Source organism: Danio rerio, chromosome 22 (genome assembly GCF_049306965.1).
Source record: "Danio rerio strain Tuebingen ecotype United States chromosome 22, GRCz12tu, whole genome shotgun sequence".
In the NCBI taxonomy this organism is placed as follows: domain Eukaryota; kingdom Metazoa; phylum Chordata; class Actinopteri; order Cypriniformes; family Danionidae; genus Danio; species Danio rerio.
In genome coordinates this window covers 38,460,570-38,483,815 of record NC_133197.1, presented here as the reverse complement: position 1 = coordinate 38,483,815, position 23,246 = coordinate 38,460,570, and the positions used below count along the sequence as shown (strand labels likewise).

Sequence of the window (23,246 nt, the reverse complement as noted above, 5' to 3'; positions counted from 1 at the left end):
AGACACGTAAGTTATTGTTGTCGAGCGTCGCGTACACCGTTAATCCACACGTGATCCAGCTGAGCTCTCACAGAGAGAAAATGAAAACAAAACTGAACTGCAGCAAACTATAAAAGCAACACTTCACGCTTGTTTTGTCAACACAACGTGGCGTCTCTGTGGCGTAAACACGGTGACGCTAATGAATATTAATGAAGTTGCACAATAGAGCACGCTGATTGGTTTGAACCAAGCCTTACTCATGCATTAATGCATCACACTGTAAGACGTAATAAGACACACTCTGGCACAGACGTCCAGTCTGCACGCTGGAATACACGCTATTATGTCATGACCGTGACGCAGCTTCAAAAATTCGTTTCGAACCGGAAGTACGAATTTGCTTGAAATAACGCAAAAACAACCAATTTACACTTTTTAGTGAAATATAGGTGTCCTAATAGTGTTTTTAGCAGTGTGGGACACATATACGACTGTCAACAACTCAAAAAATGTGTTTTGGTGTTTCGTGACCCTTTAAGTTCTTTTAATTGTGAACCTTATCCAATTAATGTGTTTACACTTGCTATGCACTTTACAACATTGCATGCTGGTTCTAGCATCTGCGCCACACTGGCCACAATGGGAGATATTGTCTTGCTTTTAGCTCTGCGAAATATGCAAAGTTCGTAGAACTTTAAAATGATTTTGAGGCGAAGATGGAGGAGAAGGAAAAGGAGGGTCATCATTGCAGCTTGCACCTATAGTATCTATATGGTTTCTTCCACCATTCAGAGAAATTTGTGGGTACAAGAGAGATCTCAGGTCTGGTGGGAGCAAATTGTGGCGACTGAACACTTTTCTTCTTTATGCTTCCTTTGTTGTTGTTGTTGTTTGTCCAATGGCGTCTCCACACATGCTCTTCATTCTAAGTCATTAAACCGCAGAGAAGCACCACATTGTCACAAGTTTAATGATGTACAAAACGTAATAGCTTAATAAATCCGATCTTCCGCATTGTCACTTATCCGATTTATATCTGATTTATTTCCACATATGAAGGCAACAAAGGCTCATTCTGAAAACATAGTCCCGTGGACTTTTCTGGAGACAGCGAATTACGTAGTCGAAGGTATGTATGGCTGCATTTTTTTAAGCAAACGCTACAGCTAACGCTATGACCGCTTACCTCCGTGTGGAGGGCTTTTCCGCCGCAATCAGTTGGTCCAGTTCGCTTGTCGTGTATGTCGGCGGATTTGAGACGCAGAGAGGAATTGACCACAACAACCAGGTTGAAGAGCAGTTCCAGGAATCAGGTAAGAAAAAAACTGAATGCAAAAAATAAAATGAACGAGTAAACCACAGGGTGAGAATGTGGTGACATTCGAAAATGGGGTAAAAGTCTGACGATGGCTTTTCTGGACGGCTTTTGTTAACCGTTTAATCAAAATTGGTTAGGTTTAGGGAAGTAAACGGGCGGGTGGGTCAATCGGTAAAATTGGTTGGGTTTAGGGAGAGGGTGGGTTGGTCGATTAGTCGGTCGCTCAGTCAATCACTGAGCCATTAGTGGTTGAGAAACACTTCTTTAATATGTTATAATGATACAAAGAGATAATATTTAACAATTTAGTAGTTTTGTACAGTATATTTAATAGAGTCTTATAGTTATAACCAGCTCTTTGAGGGCAGCTATAATGCTGATATGGCCCTCAATGAGTTTGATACCCCTGCTTCAGCAAGAAAGTGTCCCAAAAATTGTGATGGTAGGATTCCCTATTTTGGTACCATTCACATTTTCTGACAGTTGAAATGTAAGTAATTGAGTACTGTACTCTACCGAATCGTGGGAATTAAATGGAAATTAACCATTAGTAGACAACAATAACAAGCACTTAGTATTAAATAATTTCAATACTGTACAAAGTTATACACTCTTGATTTATCACTGGTTGCTTTTTTTTTTCCGGGACATTATTATATGAAATGTTTGTGCGCTTAAACATGACGCAAACAAAATCAACAGCAATTGGATTTTTTTAACATCGATTACATGGCTGCACTGTAAAAAGTGCTACACTCACAAAGTTGGTTCTATCTACTTTAAATAATTGCAATCTAGTTAATTTTATTTGTTTTATACCAAAAAAATTTAATTTGCTTCCTCTTTACTTAAAATATATCAGTTTTTATATAACTGTATATTTTGAATAAAACTAATGCAATTTATTTGAGTAGATTTTTTTACGTGGTTATTGTGTAGAATAAATGTTATAAAAGTGAGTTGACACAGACAATTTATTAGAGCAGCTGTCGATGTGGGCAGGTGTTCATAAAACGTGATTTTAATAGTTTGGCGTGACTCCTTTTTCATTGCCCGGGATTTAGCAGGCAGACGCAGCTTCTGCAATGGTCGACATTAACTGCTCCCAGCAGCGGATCTGATTAACACGGTAAGTTGCAAATTTAGCCGAATGATAATTGTAAAGTCATGCAAAACTGCTGTCTTCGCTAGGCAGGTGAGGTTTTAGCTTTGTAAATTGTACTGTAGCCTCAGGTATGTTAACAGTTAGACTGCTCTCACATGGAAAGCTAAGTTGGCTAACGCTAACCAACGCTAGTTTATGCTAATGATTAAAAGTGATGTTATTGAGAAAAAATAGTGAAAGTAGTTTTAAAACACTTAGTAGGTATAACTAACGTTGCAGAACCGATTAACAAGGTCACTGGTGGGCGGTCGGGGTGTGGGGGTTCAGTTTGCTAGCGCTAACTTAGCTAAAGTTAGCTCACCTAAGTTATAGCAGCACATTAAGGATGGATATTAAATGCAGAAACGTATGCAACAGTTAAGTAGTTTGTGTTTAACGTAAGAGAAAGTATAACTTAAAGTTTGTGTTTTAGAGATTTAGTCCATAAGTTTTTTTTAATGCTGCATAGTGAATAAATTACAGATTTACAATTTATTTTAACTTAAATTACATTTACTACTGATGTTTACAGAACCATTTAAACTGTATGCACCTCATTCTAAAAAGCATGTTCTTGGTCTTTAGATACCAAAGTGATTTTGTTACCTGTGGATCTTCAAACTTCACATCCAGGTAAGAAAAACATTAGATACAACTACAGCTATAATTATTTGCAGGCAAGTAAAACATTGGTAAAATTGCAAACAATAGTGGGCTCCATAGAATTAACTTACATTTGATATCTGAAGTGCAACAGTAATTTTTTACTGTTTTTTTTACACAGATATTATGTGTGCAACAGTAAAAACAGTATAAAAATATCCTAATGCAGTTTCTTATTATCTGTCAGTCTTTCAATAAAGCTAACTGATAACACTGAATCCCTGAACTGTCATTTGCCAGTGACATTAAATTTGAAGAAAAAGTCAATTAAATGTAGCTTTAGCAAAAATTTAATGTAAACCTTAATGTAATGTGTACAATGGCAATGTATTTATTTATTTATTTAATAAAATTTGTATTATGACGTGCAAAGTTTGGTGCAAAATGAAGATGACATTTAAATTATAGAACTTGTATTCTATAATTTTCATATAGCCATTTTCAAACAGTTTTAATATCTAAATTAAATACACATTCTTATGCTTTATAAGTTGCCAAAATAAACAAAAAATGTAATACCTAAATTTTAACAATTCTTTGACAGGAAAACACAATGACATGCACTGTTACACTGAGTAAAATCACAGTTTTCTTTAAAATTTGATAACTAAAAACACCTGAAATAATGTAATTACACAACCTCTATAACCTTTTTTTAATTTTTAAATAGAAGTTAGGTATTTTTAACTAAGGTAATTTTTAACTGATAAACTAAGGTGTTTCATCCATGCATCATTCTCACTGGACTTTTGTAACTTCACTTGTAGTTATTTTCTATTTAGTATTTAGCTATTTAATGTTGTTTGGTAGCAACCACCTGAACTCCTGTTTCTTTTTGTCTCTACCAATAGAGTTGTGAGGAATCAGAGGTGCATGCGGCTGCCCACGGGAAAAATTTGCCATCAGCCCAACACAGTTTGGATTATCATAGGACTGTCAGAGGTTTGCCAAACCTGTCAAATGCATGATGGCTCCTGTTTGGACTTACCGATGTCCTCGACTTCAAGTATCCATCAAAACTGTATACATTTGAGATATATTAGAGACTCTTTGTGGGACTGGACATTATGCATCCTAAATCTTCATCAAAATATGCAAATCTCCTCACTGAGTTGCCTTGGATGATTTCTCAATAGGATCTGGTATTATTAATGTTTTTATTTATGTATTGTGTATGTGTAGCCACATTAATGGCCTATTTTGTAGTCACTATTAAAAGGAACATCGATTGATATTGAATACATGTTATGGTCTTTAATCCATCTTCCCATTCTTATTTAATTGTTATTGACAGGAAAGTCTGTTTATCTGTTTTTACTAGTGTATATTGTGCTTACAATATAGAAACGAAGATTTATTTTCTGAGGTTACAGCCAGAAGTCAATTAAATTAGTTTTAAATGACATATGCATGGTTAATTTTATTTAGATCATTAAGTTCATAATACTTAATTAAAATGAGTACAGTCAACATATAGCAATGTATAAGTAAGTTAAGTTTAACAAAAAAAGTAAGTTTATCTGATTTGAGTAATTTTAGAAATATTAGTTGGCTCAACTTAATTTTATTGCATTTGTTTTAAGCAATGTTTTAGTGTTTAAAATACTTAAAAAAGGCTGGAAGTTGAATCAACCTAAAACGTCCGATGCAACCACTTGCCTCACTTTTTATAAGTTAGATCTAAGTAACATTTTTTACAGTGTGTCATTAGACAATTAAATTGATTTTACTCATTGAACTTTGTTGGTTTGATTCAATTTGACCACTCATAGAATGCTAATGACTTCACTTTTGCATAAACATCCCATATGGGTTTGATTTGGGACTAAATTACCTGTAGAGTACAGCACTGGAGTCTTGGCAAGAGGAGCACAGAGAGACCCGATTGCAGGCTATTAAATCAATGTGATATTCCAAGAAAAACCATGAACTCACCAAAGTATTACAACGCACAACAATTCTAGACGATCAACATTGAAAGCAGGGGAAAATGAACCATAAATATACAAGACATTAACAAAAAAAATAAATAAAATAAACATCTGGAAATCATCAAGAGGGGAAAAGGGAAACAAGATGAAATTGGAATTTCAAAATAAAAGTCTTGAATTTTAGTGATTTGATTTATAACTTGATTTATAACTGTATTTATAACTTTAAAACTATATATATATATATATATATATATATATATATATATATATATATATATATATATATATATATATATCAAACACATCAGGAGGTCAAAAGGGCCACAGAGAGTGTGACAGAAGAGAGTTTACAGCTTTCATTTTGTCATAGCTGGGTTCTGATGTACTTCCCTATCAGCAAAAGATTGTCCAGCAAACTCACAAGCAGTGAATCTGCTTTTTAAGTAATTTTTAATTACTCGTGTTCTCCTCCCTCACCATAGTAAACTACCGCACTATGATGCAAGGAAGAGCAAGGAAATGTTATTTGGGAAATAGCTAAAAAAGAAAAAAAAAATCAAAGGAGGGCTAATAATTCTGACTTCAACTGTATATATGAAAAAAAATCAGAATTATTAAAATGTTTTACATATATATATATATATATATATATATATATATATATATATATATATATATATATATATATATATATATATAAGTAGGTTTAAAAAAATCTATATGACAATACATAATTATAAGTATATTTAAACACATAACATACAAGCATTTTTCTATTTTTGTTATTTTCTATTTTAGTTTATTCGTTCATTATCACCTGCAAATAAGTGTTAATGAAATATAAAACAGTTTTGTGCATTTAGACAATCTCAATTTGAATAAATGTCATTTTTTTGAGCTGGAACAGTTTGTTGTGTGTTTTCCATCAACACCAACTTGTTTTGTATTATAAGATCCAAGAACATTTGATTTTTTTCGTGACACGAGCCCTTTAATAACTCATCAGAAGGATCTAAGAACTCTTATATTGCATTTACTGGCTTCAGTCTGGTTGCTTTTCCTGCCTCTTATTACATGTCCTGATAATCTCACAAATCAGAAGACGACCGTATAAATACTTCCAATATATATGCTCCTGAAAAAAAATAAAAAAATTAAAAAATATTCCAAAATCATACTATGTAAAAATATAAAATATAATAAAATAAAATATAAAATCTGCCATTCATATGATTATCTGTTAATAATAATGATTCTTCACACGATTTTGTTCAGTTTATTTCTAATGTGATGCTAAATTGCTGGCATTTGTTGACATTTCAGCAAGAAAAACACTAATGTAAGTTAAAGCGGTGGCTTATGAATATTAATTAGGCTATACAGCTAAACCACCATACAGTCAAATCACCTAGCAACATTAGTGTGACTGATTAATATTCATGAGGTATGCTCCCATCAGCAGGGCTAACGCTTTTTCTAAATGTATTCAGCTTGGCTCTGATGTAATCATCATGTTGTCATGTTCTCTTGTCATTTATTTTTGTAGTTCAGTCTTGTCTTCCTGTTTCCTGTCATGTGCTCGATTCTTGTGTCATGTTTTCATTCATTCATTCTCCTTTTGGCTTAGTGCCTTAATAATCTGGGGTCGCCACAGCGGATTGAACCACCAACTTATCCAGCACATTTTTACGCAGCGGATACCCTTCCAGCTGCAACCCATCTCTGGAAAACATTCACACACACACTCATTCACACTTATACACTACGGACAATTAAGCCTACCCAATTCACCTGCACTGCATGTCTTTGGACTGTGGGGGAAACCGGAGCACCCGAAGGAAACCCACGCAAACGCAGGGAGAACATGCAAACTCCACATAGAAACGCCAACTAACCCAGCCGAGGCTCGAACTAACGACCTTCTTGCTGTGAGGTGACAGCACTACCTACTGCGCCACTGCGTCACCCAATTTTATTTATGGTAAATATGAATATTTTTAATAATTCCAATTCTGGTTTTGTCCATATTTTACCCAAAGTTGGGGTAAACATGTCGGGGGGCACAAAGTATATAGGGTGGTTCACCCAGGTTGCCATTTAAGCCAGAACCACCACTGCTTATTATGGCCCATTTCCACTGAGTGGTATGGTATGGTTTGGTACACTTTTATGGCCGCTTCCACTGTCAAAAGGTGTACCAAACAGTACCGTACCACTTTTTCAGCACCCTTTTGAAAGGGTACCAAACGCGAGAAAGGGTGCCAAAAGGCGAAGCTAGACGCACAGCTGAACTCTATTGGTTTACATTGATCCGTCATTCGCTTACGCAACAAGCCAGAATTAAAACAAGAGAGCCGCCATGTTTAAAATACAGAGCCGACTGAGCGGAGATTACATTGTAAACACATATAATAACGTGCCATGGTTAACCCGGTGTCACATCCGTCAGTGACCACCTGAGGGCGTTGTAGTGCACCAGGACTCAATTGGCACTACAGCGTCCCAATGAAAAAACTACATTTCCATACATACCACGCACATACACCGGAACATATACACTGACCTGTCATCACATCTGTTTTGTGTTACTGTTGATTATCTGGACTATATATTCAACCATTCCACCCATGTTTATCATTGCGTCGTTTGTCTTCCTTGTCTTTCCTGCCGCAGTGTTTCTAGTAAGTCTAATATTCGAGTTTTGATTCCTGAGCCCTGTCTCTGTTTTATGTTTCTTGTTTTGTTGTTTATTTGTACTTTGAGCACCTTGTTTCTCTGTTGATGCGCACTGTAAATAAACCGCACTTGGATCTGCACCCTTTTGGTTTCTGTTTCAATCCGTAATGTGACACCCGGGCTCAAACAAACCTTGTCGTCGTCTTTATGAACAGCCGCAAAGCCAAAAAGAAGGAGAGGGGTCTGTATGCAGACCTGGGGCCTCATGTACGAAGACTGGGTGGAAATCATACTAAAACATTGCGTACGCACAAAGCTGTAAATGTGCGAATCCCACGCATATTCTTTTGTACATCCGAATGAACGTGAAACTGAGCGCAACATGCACGAGCGCAAAACCCCTCCCAGCCTCCTCCCCCGTATGAATATGCTAATGACTCTACTTTGGCAAAACCCAACGATAAAGCAACGGCAAAAGCAAGCAAGAGGAGAAACTTTGAACAGAATGTGAATTGGAGGTGCTGCTTTCAGAGGTAGACCGGAGGAAAACGTTGTTATTTGCAAGTTTGTCCTCCGGAATTAACAACAAAAGAAAAAAATAGAGTGGGAGAGTTTAGCTGATGCGGTTAACACAGTTGGGGCTGAACATCGCACTGTTGAGTTAAAAGAGAAATAGTGTGATTTATAGGTGTAAAATGTTGTAGCAGTCTTAATAGTCTCAGTGGCGCAGCTCGTAAAGCGCATGATAACATGTTTTGACACGTTTGAGAATGAACTCGGTTCGAATCCAGCGTCTGATGAACTCATTCTTCTTTTTTTCCCCGCTACATATCAGATTTTGCCAACTATCACGAGAAAGAAAAGTAGGAAACATTAATAAGTCTGTGCATCATATTTTATTTGCACATTTATTGAATGGAAATGTTTCTGATTCACGCATGCAAATTCATCTTCAGATGGTGCCTTTACAGCAATGTGCATGCGGTAGATCGCTCCCATTACAATGGGAAAACAGGCGATCGCTGCAAATTGCGCTTTAATGTTTAGCTGGTCAACTGTATGGTATGGAAATTTTATATACCTACTAGATGAACCCGTCTCATACAGCTGCAAGCTCAAACACTTTGTAAAGTGCAATTTAACACAACTGCCTCTAGGAGTCGCCAATGGAAATAAAACAGACACGCACAAAAAGTGTGCGTACGCCTGCCATGAAGCTGGCGTGGAGCTGCGCACATTCCCACGTTCAGTTCATCGTTAGTAAATCCAAGCGTGAGCGATTCTGAGCGTGAAACCTGGCGTACGCACAAACTTTTTTTTTTGCGTACGCAGCGTTGATACATGAGGCTCCTGGTGCAGTGTTTTCGGCGCTCGAAAACTCCAGCGTATTGTGGACGGATGGCGTAACCTTAGCAAAACTTATGCATTTTAAAACGAAAATGCACTAGTGTAAACGAGGCCTTGGAGTGCAAGTTCTTGAAAACAATACTCTTTGTAGACTACAAAACATAATTCATGCATGCATAATGAAGCCGCTTTTGGGCCTGATTCACTAAATGTGGCTCATGTCAGTAATGTGTTGTGAAATCTGGCCCTTGTTGTTTTCTGGGACCCTGTGAACGGAGATCGTTTTGACAGTGTCTGTACACACAACTTCAAAAAAGCCAAGCGATATTGTCCTTTTTAGTGCATTGTTGTGTAAATGTAACCCGGCTTGCTTTTATCCAGTCACATCCAGTACGAAGCTATTTGAGGAAATGGCCATTCTCTGACCCATGCGAATGCTCAAACGTCTCTTCAACTTCTTATCCTAGAAGCCTTGTATTATTGTAGCACCTTCATTTGGGGTGCTTAAAAACAAAGAGACGTCTCTTTTTGTACTGAAATGAATCGCCGCTATCTGCTTGTGAAGGACTGGGCATACGTATCTATGACAAGAATTCAGAAATGCAAAGAAAATTACCATGACATAAGCTTCACAGGCTTGAGATGGATTGATAGACAGATGGAGAAAGGGAGAACGGGACGGGAGAGGTGTTTGAAGTTTACATGAATGGTTTTTTTTGATGGATAGTGTTTGTACACAGACCGAGCTGTCCTCGCCAAAGCTGTGAATGCATGACACAGAGCTTAGAAGGTGATAAGGGCTGAGCGAGAGGATGGTGTGGAAAGAGATAAGCTTACCGAGAGCGAGAGAACCAGAAAAAGAGAGAGAGGAAGGGAATGAAACAGGCCGACTGTGAGCAGATATTGGGCCGTGGATGCCCTGATTTTGCATTAGGTATGGCAGGCTTTAGCCCTTTGCTCCAAATGGCTGAGAATGATAGCATGTTTTTTTTTTTTGGAGCTCCAGGAGCAGGATCCATTGAAAAGATTTGTATTTGCAACGCTTTCCTTGTTTGAATTTCTATATTTCAGCTCCGTTCCACTTTTTTAGGGTGACACATAATGCTATACAACAGTTGCAATACAGCATGGTTGTATTTTGGGACACTTCTGAAAGTAGTTTCATTTTAAAGGTGCCATATGATGACAATCTGAGTATACCTAGCTTAGTGATAAGAGTTCAGTACATGGAAATAGCATACCGTTGGCCTCAAACACCACTGTCTCCTTGTTCTCATGTAGATCCTGTGTAGTCGCTTTGCTCCAATTGGCCTGTTTTACACTTGGATATTACATAGTCCTATTATCTACACTGCAAAAAACGATTTTTTTGTCTTGTTTCTAGTTCAAATATCTAAAAATTCCTAAATTAAGAAGAATTTCCTAGACAAGCAAAACATATTGTCTTGTTTTGAGAAATAATATGCCAATATTAAGTGAGTTTTTTCTTAAAACAAGCAAAATAATCTATCTGCCAATGGGATAAGCAAAATAATCTTACGTCAAAAGAAAAAACAAGATTATTTTGCTTACCCCATTGGCAGATTATTTTGCTTGTTTTAAGGAAAAACTCACTTAATATTGGCATATTATTTCTTAAAAGAAGACAATAGGTTTTGCTTGTCTAGAAAATGCTTGTTGATATAAGAAATTTTAGATATTTAGACTAGAAACGAGACAAAAAATCTAAGCAAGAAAAGCATTTTTTGCAGTGTACATAGGATCATTAGTATGACGCCCCAGAATGCGTTTGATTGGCTGCAACACTTCCTAGTCAGATTAATCATTCACGCATTTTCCTTTGGCTTAAGGCTGACTTATATTTCTGCGTCAAGTGCACGCATATGCTTCGGCATAACATAGCCCTTACCGTACGTTCACACCGAAAGCAGCGAGAGCGTCAAAGTAGCCGGAAGTCATTCATTTTCAATGAGAGGCGGCGGCGATAGGTGACGATAAGCGGCGAAGAGCAGAGCGGCGCGTCTTCGCCGGCGTGAGCGTCGAGGAGAGTTGAAATGAAGTCAACTTTATGGTAATGAGCTATGACGCGGTTCGGCGGCAAGCAATCAGAATGAAGACGTCCACAGCTTGATAGCAGTTCAGGGAACACAGACCCGTGAACTTTGGTTCCGACCACAGTTGTTCCCAAGGGTTTGATTATTGCGGTCGCCGGATTTCCAATTTCCAATGTTTTCTTACAGGAACATACATTAAATAAGTTACTGGCGAGTTACTGATGTTCATTAATGTTATATAAATTTATCTTTAAAAAGCGGGAACAGTACAGTACAAAACAGTACTGCTGCTTCAGGATATTTCAGACATATGGACACATATTGGAAAAATAGAGCAAAGCCACACCAGACGCAACTTGATCTTCCATTGTTATATGAATTTGATAAGAAGTGCGCAACATTTTCACGCTAAAAACAAGTCTTATGCAGGAATGTAACTAATATGCTGCAACGGCTCCTTTAAGTACGAGATCAATGTAGCGAGTTTTGACGCTCTCGCCGCCGGAGCTGAAGGCAGACAGCGTTGTCGCCAGGGCGGCCAGAGCGACCTTGGACGCTTTCGCCGCTTTCGGTGTGAACGTACGGTTACTGTGGCGGTCGCCAACGCTGACGCGCACCTCTCAAAGAATTTAACTACACGCAAGCTCTGTGATTGGTTGGCTTGGTAGCGCTAACCACTGTGGGCGGGACTGAGAGCCACGGCAAACCTTTTTGGAGCGAGTGTTTACAAGTGTTGAGTCCTGTGAAGGAGCTCCTGATGGAAAGTTTTGTTTTGCGTTTACCATATGATTAAATTTCTTGCACATCTGCTGTTTCATACCTCAAAATGAGCAAGTTTAAGCTGCTTCTACATTAAGGTAGCATTAAAAAAAAAAAAAAAAACACCAGCGACAAAACTCAACACAGAGGAACATAAAAACCTACTGCCAGCTAGTGGTGGTCATGGAGGAGGGGAACCTGTGAGCCTTCAAGTGGTTAAGTCTTTAAATCACACTGTAAGCTGATTTCTACTGTAGCATCTTGCAGAATTACTAGTAAAATAATGTATTCATCATAGCAAAGACAAAAGAAATAAGTTATTAGAAGTTAGTTATTAAAACTGTTAGGCTTAAAATGGGGGGCAACACTGTGGCGCAGTAGGTAGTGCTGTCACCTCACAGCAAGAAGGTCGCTGGTTCAAGCCTCGGCTGGGTTAATTGGCATTTCTGTGTGGAGTTTGCATGTTCTCCCCGCATTCGCGTGGGTTTTTTCTGGGTGCTCCCGTTTCCCCCACAAGACCAAAGACATGTGCTACAGGTGAATTGGGTAGGCTAAATTGTCTGTAGTGTATGTGTGTGTGTGGATGTTTCCCAGTGATGAGTTGCGGCTGGAAGGGCATCCGCTGCGTAAAAACATGCTGGATAAGTTGGTGGTTTATTCCGCTGTGGTGACCCCAGATTAATAAAGGGACTAAGCCTAAAAAAATGAATGAACAAATGTTTAAAATGCTACAAAAAAAGCTTCAGAATATCCCTATTGGTACCTTAAAGAGAAAAAGTGAAGTGTGCTTTGAAGAAATCAATACCACCAGCTTCAACACGACTTCCTAGAGCACTCATCAGCCCAGTGAAATGTCACCTTACTCGTGAAATTCTTTAAGTACTTCTCTTTCAGTCTGTATTATAATTCCTGGCAGTAGCCCAAAGGCCAGGGCTCATTAAATATTTATATTCCATTCCACCCATCCAATTTATGCATTCATGAATATGAGTATCCTACTTATGTGTGAAGAATAAGTGTCCAAATAGTAAAAAAAGTGACTCTATAGTGAAAAATGTCACTCTGTAATACCTGAAGACAGCTAGCATTAGCATTCAGCTCGATATGTGCTCATCCATGAGGCTACTCAGCCTACGTTTACATGACAATGACGTAGCCAGTAAGGGGAAAAGTATTCCCCCTTGCATTTTAAAGCTTTTTCAGATCTATACAACATTTTCAAAACAATCTGCATTGAAACAATCATGAAAACATCCAAAAAATGCTACATTACGTATGCTAGGTCGGTGTTTGGCGCTGTTACCTACAGTACCTTGTGTGTAAGATGTGTCTCAACTGTTGTAAAGTGAATTAAATCCACATGTTGATGATGAAGTGCTAGTAAACACATACTCCGCCATTGCTGTGTGTGTTTGCACTCGACTTTAATCTAAAATTCCCTAAATGCGTATCGTGCGTCGATTTCATAGAATATCATTTTCGGGTGTTTACATGTTCACGACAGCTATGGTATTTTTTTTAAATCCACTTTGTAACCAGTTTTCAGATTTGTGCACTTACAGTTCCAAAATCATGTGAAGAAACAGAAAAAAAACACCTAAATCCGGCCGCTAGCTCAGCGACTTTTACATGGTCATCCACTGAAGTTAAGCAGGGCTGTGCCTGGTCAGTATCTGGATGGGAGACCACATGGGAAAGCATAGTTGCTGCTGGAAGTTTTGTTAGTGAGGCCAACAGAGGGCGCTCAACCTGGAGTCTGTATGGGTTCTAACGCCGCAGTATATTAATGGGGACTCTATACTGCGCTGTGAGCGCCGTCTTTCGGATGAGACGTTGAACCGAGATCCTGCCTCTCTGCGGTCATTTAAAATTCCTGGATGTCCATTGAAAAGAGTAGAAGTTTAACCCCAGCATCCTGGCCAAACTTGTCGACCGATCTTTGTCCATTATGGCCTCCTAACCATCCCTATATCATAATCGGCTTCATCACTTTGTGTCCAGAAAAGTGCTATATAAATGTAAGAAATTCTTATCATTAAAACATTTCCTGATTCTGGCTAAAAACATTCATGTCTAAATGTCCCCTCTGTTCTGGACAAAGTTATACTGATGAGAAAAATGTAATGTCAGCATGGCCGCCCTAGCAAAGGAAGTTCTGTCTATAACAAATCATTGATTGCTATTGACCAGGGGTGCCCAAACTCAGTCCTGGCGGGCCGGTGTCCTGCATATTTTAGTTCCAACCCCTATTAAACAACCCTGAACCAGCTAATCAAGCTCTTTTTAGGTATATTAGAAATTTCCAAATAGGTGTGTTGAAGGAAGTTGGAGCTAAACTATACAGGACACCGGCCCTCCCGGACAGAGTTTGGACACCTCTGCTATAGACTGATGATTTTCTGGGCAAAGGGCTTGATCCAGACGCAGGTCCGTAGCCAGCCTATTAAAACTTTATTTTTTCTTAAAAAGTGGAGCGTTTTGCAGTTATTTAAGGTTAAATACTGCATTTCACTGGCATTGTGAGCACTAATGTGCTTGATTAACTTGACGGAGGGCTGTCATTACCACACTTTTTGATGCAACAAAAATAAATCCTACATTTTTGTCAAAGTGCTTATCATACTATTTTTTGTTTACAAAAATTTATGTTTATTACAAATATGCATTTTAATTGTAAGCTATTAGTTTTATATGTAATGTAATGACATTAGAATTTTAGAAATATGAAAAAATACATTTTTAACAAAATGCTAATTTATTATCATCTTTCATGAATAAACAAACAACAACAAACAATTTGGGATGCTGTTAAAACATGTTTTAAATGAAAAACTGTAGCCTATAGGCAAATAACAAACTGGCCAGCTCATTTCCCCAGTCAGAATTTGTCAATTTAAATAATAAAAGCCTTCTTTTATTGGTTATTCTTCTTAAAGCTTTCTTCTATTGGTCATTTTCACAATTTATGATGGCATACCATCAAAAATGGGACAAATGAGCTCATATAGGAGCCAAATTCTGGGCTTTCTTAGAAGGGGGGTGGGTCTTTCGAACCACCTGAACCCCCCTGAATGCCGGCCTGAGACAAGTGTTTTTAAGACTCTTTTTAAGAATCTCTGGAAATACTTTTGTCACAGACATGAGAAATACATCTACATAAAGGTTAAAAGCTATACTATTAAACAATCTACACAGCTACACTTGAAAACAAATGCTCTCTGGTTTTGTAATCCGGATTAAATGAATGCGATGCACAGTATGTCCTATCTGACTTGCTTGAACAAACTTGAGAGGGGATTTCCAGTCAGAAAAATGTTTGAAATTACTTCAGAAAACCAGCTGGATTGGATGTGGCACTACTTATAGGAAGATAACGTGTACCGCGAAAGTTATTAATTCATTCATTTTTTTTTTCGGCTTAGTCCCTTTATTAATCTGGGGTCTCCAAAGCAGAATGAACCGCCAACTAATCCAGCGCGTTTTACGTAGCGGATGCCCTTCCAGCTGCAACCCATCTCTGGGAAACATCCACACACACTCATTCACACTACAGACAATTTAGCCTACCCAATTCACCTGTACCACATGTCTTTGGACAGTGGGGGAAATCGGAGCACCCGGAAGAAACCCACACAAATGCTGGGAGAACATGCAAACTCAACATAAAAAAGCCTAGGCTTGAACCAGTGACCTTGCTGTGAGATGACAGTGCTTCCTACTGTGCCACTGTGTCGCCCAAGTTATTCTTACGATATATACATAGTTTGATTGACAGGATGACATCTGAGCTTGTCTTTCAGAAACAGCCCTCATACAGGAGTTTGGTGTTGTGATCTTGTTTCCTTTAAGTGTGCATTAGCTTGGGCAACATGACCAAAAGCTTTTTTCTTCTTCATTATTCTAATGTTAAGAAAGAAAATTTAAGAGACAGTTGAATGACAGGTTTCACCGGTGTTCCCACATACAAATTTAAATGTAAGCTTGGCAGCTTTGAAGACTTCAATGTTTCCCCATTGAAAGAGATAGATACTGCACTTGTATGCCTCAGAGGTGTTTCAAAGATGGCCGCCGAGTGAAATGACTTGCCTTAAAGGGACTTTGGATGTAGTTCAACTCTATGCTCTCATTCACTCGAGGTTGAGAGCCTGCAAGATTATTTTAAGCAGTTCAATGTCAAAAGTGTGTGAACTTCACTAGAGATACCAGCTATCATAAGAGCTCTCTTTGTCTTTGAAATCCAAGTGTTCTCCAAGGTGGACATGACTGGAAATCAAAGCTGAAGTGGCGACTGTTCTGTCTGTGTGCCTGAGGCGAGAGCGGTGTGTGCGAATGCTCGGGTCTTTGAGAATCGTAGAAAGTTTTGCCTTGTGATACCATCTATGTTTAATGTCGAGCGCAGAACTTGTGGAAGAAAAAAAAAAGCCTTATCGTGATGACGAGATGTAGTCGGATCGACTGAAAAGAGTAACCCGTGGGTCAGACAGCTGTCTGTCTATGAGGACAAACGAACGAAAGTTTGCTCTCTGCCTTCCTCTAGTTAAAACAGCAGAGAATATCAATATCAAGGTCTGGAGTGCAGTTCACGGGAATGCAAGAACTGATAAAATGTGTTTGTGTGTCTACCTAGTTACTATTACTTTCTGCGGACCACAACCCTGCAGAAAAATCCAGCTTAAATCAGCCTAGGCTGGTTGGCTGGTTTTAGCTGGTCAACCAGGCTGGTTTTAGAGGGGTTTCAGGCCATTTCCAGGCTTGTTTCCAGCCATTTCCAGCCTGGTCTTAGGCTGGAAACTGACCAGCTAAATCCAGCTAAAACCGGCTTGACCAGCCTGGTTTAAGCTGGACATAGCTGGTTCTGGCTGGGTTCCCAGCCTGGCTAGGCTGGTCAAGCTGGTTTTAGCTGGTCATCTCCCAGCCTGACCAGCTCAGACCAGGCTGGAAATGGCTGGAAACCAGCCTGGAAATGGTCAAAACCCCTCTAAAACCAGGCTGGTCGACCAGCTAAAACCAGCCAACCAGCCTAGGCTGGTTTAAGCTGTTTTTTTCAGTAGGGAAGTACCAAAAAAAGTTGACCTTGTGGGGAGGTTTTTGGGTCCACATGAGAAAAATGGCTCATAGATCACTCAGTTGAGTATTTTGAAAATGTAAAATTGCTGATTGTTTTCTGTGAGGGTTGGGATTAGGGGTAAATTTCGGGGATAGAATCCCCCCTCTTACTTTACCCCTGAATAGGAGTGTCTGTGGTTACCAGCTCTAAAGCCTGGTTTATACTTCTGCGTCAAGTGACCGGCGTAACCGTGCATTTATACTTCTGCTGCTGTCTCTGTCGGTCTGCATTAACACTTCCGAAACGCTAGTAGGCAGATAGCAACTCTCACATGGTCGCCAACTGAAGCTAAGCAGGGCTGCGCCGGAAGTGGTGTTAGTGAGGCCAGCAGGGGGCGCCCAACCTGCGGTCTGTGTGGGTCCTAATGCCCCAGTATAGTGACGGGGACTCTATACTGCTCAGTGAGCGCCGTCTTTCGGATGAGACGTTAAACCGAGGTCCCGACTCTCTGTGGTCGTTAAAAATCCCAGGATGTCCTTCGAAAAAGAGTAGGGGTTTAACCCCGGCATCCTGGCCAAATCTGCCCACTGGCCTCTGTCCATCATGGCCTCCTAACCCTCCCCATATCATGATTGGCATATCATCACTATGTCTCCTCTCCACCAATCAGCTGGTGTGTGGTGTGCGGTCTGGCGCAAAATGGCTGCCGTCGCGTCATCCAGGTGGATGCTGCACACTGGTGGTGGATGAGGAGATTCCCCCCCCCCCATTGTGTGTAAAGCGCTTTGAGTGCCCAGAAAAGCGCTATATAAATATAACGAATTATTATTATTATTATTATTAAGGTATAAATGTTCCTCTGTGTCAAGTTTCTTCGCTGCTTTTTTGCTTTTCCTGAACACTTCCGGGATGTACAAGTGGCTCAAACTCGGTCATTTTGAGGCAGGAACCGGCGGACGTGCAGCAACTTTAACTATGAGGTAAACACAAAACAAAACTTTCCATCCGGAGCTCCTTCACGGTACTCTACAATCGCTCGCGCCATTCGTGCGGCTCTCGGTCCCGCCCAGACTCGTCAGCGCTACCAAGCCGACCAATCACAGAGCTTACGCTACGCGTCGTTGGGACGTGTAGTTACATTTTTTGAGAGGTGCACGTCAGTGACGGCAACGGCCACGGCGAAGGGCTATGCGTCAGCACCGTAGCATACGCCGGCGTTTGACGCAGAAGTATAAATCAGCCTTAAGGGTTGTACTACAAGGGCATACACCTGTGAAATTTATGCCAGTATTTGGTAAATCATTCAGCTGTGGGGCCCTTGATGAAGCAGGACATAAGATGAAGGAAAGTGAGTTTCATAACGTTAAATTCTAACGTTTTATAATATTCTCTGAACATTATTTGAAATGTTATTAGAACGTTCTATCCACAATTAATAATGGGTAGCAGTTTAATTTAGGTCACTATTCACGGTATTAACAAACCACTAGCTAAAACTACTAGCTTAATAAACTACCAATTCTCCCGCACATCTCGCTGCGATGGAGGTCCAGCATTCTGCAGCTCCGCACAGAAAGTTTGGCCAGAAGAGAATGGTTGTGCTCAATCAAGCTTGGTTTCTCTCAAGTTTTTTGTTTCCCTTCACTTTCATCAATTGGTGAAGTTTGTTCCTCGGCACTGTCGCCACTTGGTTTGGGATTTGTGGAGCTGTGCATCAATGGATTTGCTCTTCAGTGTTTGACTTTGCACCTCAACTATGAACACTGGACTGACACAATTTCAATTTACTAGAACGTCTATGTTAAGGTTCCTACACACCAAGACGCTTTTTGTTTGCGTTTATCGTCAGCGTTTTACGAGACGTTTTTCCAGATTCAAACCCAAGCTATTTTCTCTGGCGTCAAGCAGAAGAGTATGCAAAATCACTCCTTGACTTTAGATGGCACTACACAACTCTAAGCTTTTGATTTCCGCTTGTAACACAGAAGAAGACAAAGTTGACACGCATGTTGTTATAGATGGTTCAAGCAGCAGCTCCAGCGATGAAGAAATGATTATTGTTCACCAGAGCAATAAGCAGCTCCATGTTCATATCACCTCTCGGCATCTTCTTCAATGTGTGCTCGCAATGACAGTTTTGCGCTTGAGCGCCTCCAAGTGCCGTTTACTGTAACTTCAGCAGCTTCGTGCATGTGACCAAAAGTGCCACTCTGATTGGTGGAGAAGGTTTTGATGCTGCGTTTTTTTTTTTTTTTAAATGACGCTTTTGCGCTTGACGTTTTGCGCGTTGGTGTGCACGATCACATTAGCGCCCTTTTTTTAGTCACGAGGCGTTAAACGTCGACCGAAAACGCGAGCAAAAAACGTCTCGGTGTGCACGGGCCTTTAGGCTGCTTTGACAGTCTACATTGTAAAAGTGCTACAGAAATAAACGTGAATTGAATTGAATAATTAGCTGTTTATTAATAGTTAGTAAGGTAGAAGTTGTGTTTTGAGTAGTTTAGGGATGCAGAATAAGATCATACTACTAATGAACAGTTAATATTTTAATAATAGGCAGGTAATGAGTGAGTAGTTAATAACATGAATTGTGACCTAGGCTAAAGTGTTACCAATTAAAGCTAACAATGTTTTCTTTTATTAGCTTGAAGGGATGTCAAATTTGGTTCCCTTAGCTCTACTATTTTAGCACCCCTTTCATAGAAGCTTCTAGTTAGAGTATGATTAGCTGGTTTAGATGTGTTTAATTACGGTGGGAGCTAAAGTCTGCTGGATACTGTCCCTCCAGGACTACGTTTCTGTATTTTGACAACCATGATATAATCTTTTGTGCACCACATATGAGCCAAAGTCGAACTATTCATTTAAACGCTAGTGTATTCGCTGAAAGCACACTACACAAACACACACACATACACACCAGGTCTGGGGTTTCTCAGAGAACATGGCATAATTATTAATCAAAGACACCTCTGCACTAACCTGACTGCCCCGAGGCTCCATTAGATATTCAGGATCACTTCTCCGCTCACCTGTCTCCAGCAGCACCTGTTCTTGCAGCTGAATCTTCATCAGTATTCCTCTCACTCTCCTCACTCTCCTGCTGTCTCGGGGCCCCAGATGAGCCGTTGGGTGAAAAAAAAAGAGGAAAAAAGAAGGAAGGCAAGGTAAAAAAAAAGTGATTGGATCTACCTTGTTTACTGCCCTCTTCATGGTTCTTTAAAGGGCGGATTTGTATCGAATCTAATCTCCATCTAATATCAGTCCTCTGATATAAAGTCGTATAACTCAAGCACTTAAAAGGCCCGAAGGGGTGGCGTACTAATGCTCCATCCCAGCCAAAATGACTTCCTCGCTGGCGCCTGTGATTGGCCATACTTTGGTCCCCTGTGTGAAATATCTAATTCATCCACCTGCTGGATCGTCCCCACAGATGCACTTCGCATTCTTGCGACGGAAAATTTCTACCTCGCATCCCCCCCCCCCTCTAAATCACAGGTGCGCAATTGATTTGTGCAAGTCACCGAAGGTCAAGCATAAACTTTCCACCTCGCTTCTATTTTCATTAAGTGACGCTGCGTTTCCTGTTCACGTCAATGCATTTACCACGTTTGGAAGATAAAGATTGTCGTTAAGGGCTCTCCAGGGTTAGCTCTCCAGCTTGCTTGCATTTCCCATGTGCTTCCTTTTCCAAATGTTCCCCAATTCATCCTTGACAGGTGTAGAAGGGGCGGCGCAAAAGAAGCTTTTTGGAATGCCGCTCAGGTTTTCAATTGGCATTTTTAAAGTCTGCGGCTGACTCTTCGAGACGACAGAGTGTCTCTGCAATTCCTCTGGAAAGCGGGAGCGGAATAAGGCTACGGGACGGGATCTGTAGCGAGAGGGTGGAGAGGATGATGGATGGCGGCTGTTAGATACAGTAATTGTGCTCAGGTAATTGCCCCTCCCTCGCCATAATACCCCTGAAACCTTCTCCATTTCCACGGCAGGGGAAACTATCAGCAATGCATTTCGCAGGCCGAGCGGGGTTCGTATGCAAGCTGCGAGGAGACGGCTGTTTAGTTTGCTAAGCAGGTTTGACTGTTCCTGAATTCTGACACTGATAGCTTTGCTATTACACAAAGAATGGTCACACTATATTCTAAGGTACAATTCTCACTATCAACAAACCATTAATAACTGCTTATTAATAGTTATTAGGGTTGTGGTTTAGGTATTGGGTAGGGTTAGAGTTATTAATTGCTAATAAACAGCCAATCCCTACTGATAAAAACAGCTTAAACCAGCCTAAGCTGGTTGGCTGGTTTTAGCTGGTTGACCAGGCTGGCTTTAGAGGGGTTTTGGCCATTTCCAGGCTGGTTTCCAGCCATTTCCAGCCTGGTCTTAGCTGGTCAGGCTGGGAGATGACCAGCTAAAACCAGCTTGACCAGCCTAGCCAGGCTGGGAGCCCAGCCAAAACCAGCTATGTCCAGCTTAAACCAGGCTGGTCAAGCTGGTTTTAGCTGGATTTAGCTGGTCATTTTCCAGCCTGACCAGCTAAGAGCAGGCTGGAAATGGCTGGAAACCAGCCTGGAAATGGCCAAAACCCCTCTAAAACCAGCCTGGTCGACCAGCTAAAACCAGCCAACCAGCCTAGGCTGGTTTAAGCTGGATTTTTCAGCAGGGATATCTTACAAATATGAATGTAATTAGCCACTAGTTTACTAGTATAGGCTCATTCTGAAAGCGTAGCCCTATTTACATTTCTGGAGATCACGACCTATGTAGCCAGAAGTATGTATGGCTACATTTCATCTTTAAAACGAACGCTATGAGGCGGTAGGATGTCATTCATGTTTGAGCTGACCAGCTGACGGATTACCCCTATATAGACGGCTTTCCTGCTGTTACCAGATTCTCCAGTGGCTCGCTGTGTACGTTGGCGGACCTGAGACACAGAGAGGAGTTAACCGCGACAACAGAGTTCGAGTCAAGTGAAGAAAGGATCCAGAAGGCAGGTAAGTTAAAAACAAAAGATAAAAGAAACAAGTAAATAACAGTGTGAGAATATGGTAAAATATTAAAATGTGGTAAAAATTAGGGGGCTTATTTTCTAGATTGCTTTTTTTTTTGATTGAGTGGCTGATTCGGATGAATTCGTACGATCTAATTCATACAATTTAGTACGATTTGCTAATCACCCAATGACAGTTGGTGTTAGGGGTGGGGTTGTGTGCCACGCCTCCTTTTTAAAATTGAACAATTTTTGACTGAACTCTTACGAATTGGCCACTAAACTAAAAACGTAAAATACTTCGGTTTCCTTGTGAGATCAGACTGGTCAAAACATATGCCACAGTAATTGGTGGTTCATTCCACTATAAGGCAACACCTGATAAACATAAGACTAAGCTGAAGTGAGCGAGCGAGTAATTACTAATAAAGATCCACTGAGAGTTTAATAGAATTGCTTCAAGTACAATCATAACAACGGTTTAATTAATGTTGCTGATGGCTATATGATCTCTGTTGTTTACGGAGATGCTCCTCACACCCTTATTTAATTAAGTGGAGATTATTTAAGGATTATACATGTTTATTGTCATTTATCCTAGACTTTGCTGTAGTCAAGCAATTACAGTGATTCACAGCTTTATTGTTTACGCAATAGCAGCGAAAGGACACCTTGCTGAATTGGATTAGAGAGCCAGCGTGAGTCATCTGCATGTTACTGTTGCTAATAAAAGGATTTTTGTTGTATCCACAGCAGTTAAATATGTCATCTACGGATACATGACGCACATATGCATACCCTGCCAAAATATTGCAACTTGCTGGTATGAAGGCTGATACATAAATAAATAAAAAACTCCTCTATTAATGTATCCTCTATTAATGCACATGTACATTAATATAATTTTAAAAAGCCCTAATGATGTATGAAAGCTTGGCAACTATGATATGCCGTGTTGTTTTTAATCCTGTTTACGTTTCCTTTATCTGTTGAACACAAAATATGTTATTTTGAAAAATGTTGGAAACCTGCAACCATTGACTTCCATGGTAATTGTTTTTCCTAATATGGAAGTCATGGCATTCTCCAAAATAACTTATTTTGTGCCCAACAACAAAAAAAAAAAACTAGAATCAGTTGAGGAAGAGCAAATGGTTAGTAAATATTCTCATTTGTAGGTGAATTGTTACTTTAAATAACTTGGGCAACATTTAATAACCTGGCTTTTATTTAAGAAAACTCAAATTGCGTTCATGTTAATAAGACTTACTGTCACGATCAACAGATTCCAGAGATCGCTGGTAAATACACTCACGTTCACATGAACTA

The 23,246-nt window shown here is 39.8% G+C and overlaps 1 long non-coding RNA gene across 1 annotated transcript; it reads left to right on the top strand.

Moving 5' to 3' along the window:
* Positions 1-2,331: 2,331 nt before the first annotated feature.
* On the top strand, positions 2,332-16,921 carry LOC141380244 (uncharacterized). The gene is made up of 4 exons (XR_012397923.1): positions 2,332-2,429; positions 3,030-3,077; positions 3,959-4,808; positions 16,758-16,921. It is a non-coding gene; the product is annotated as an uncharacterized lncRNA (long non-coding RNA).
* The last annotated feature ends 6,325 nt before the right edge of the window (positions 16,922-23,246 follow it).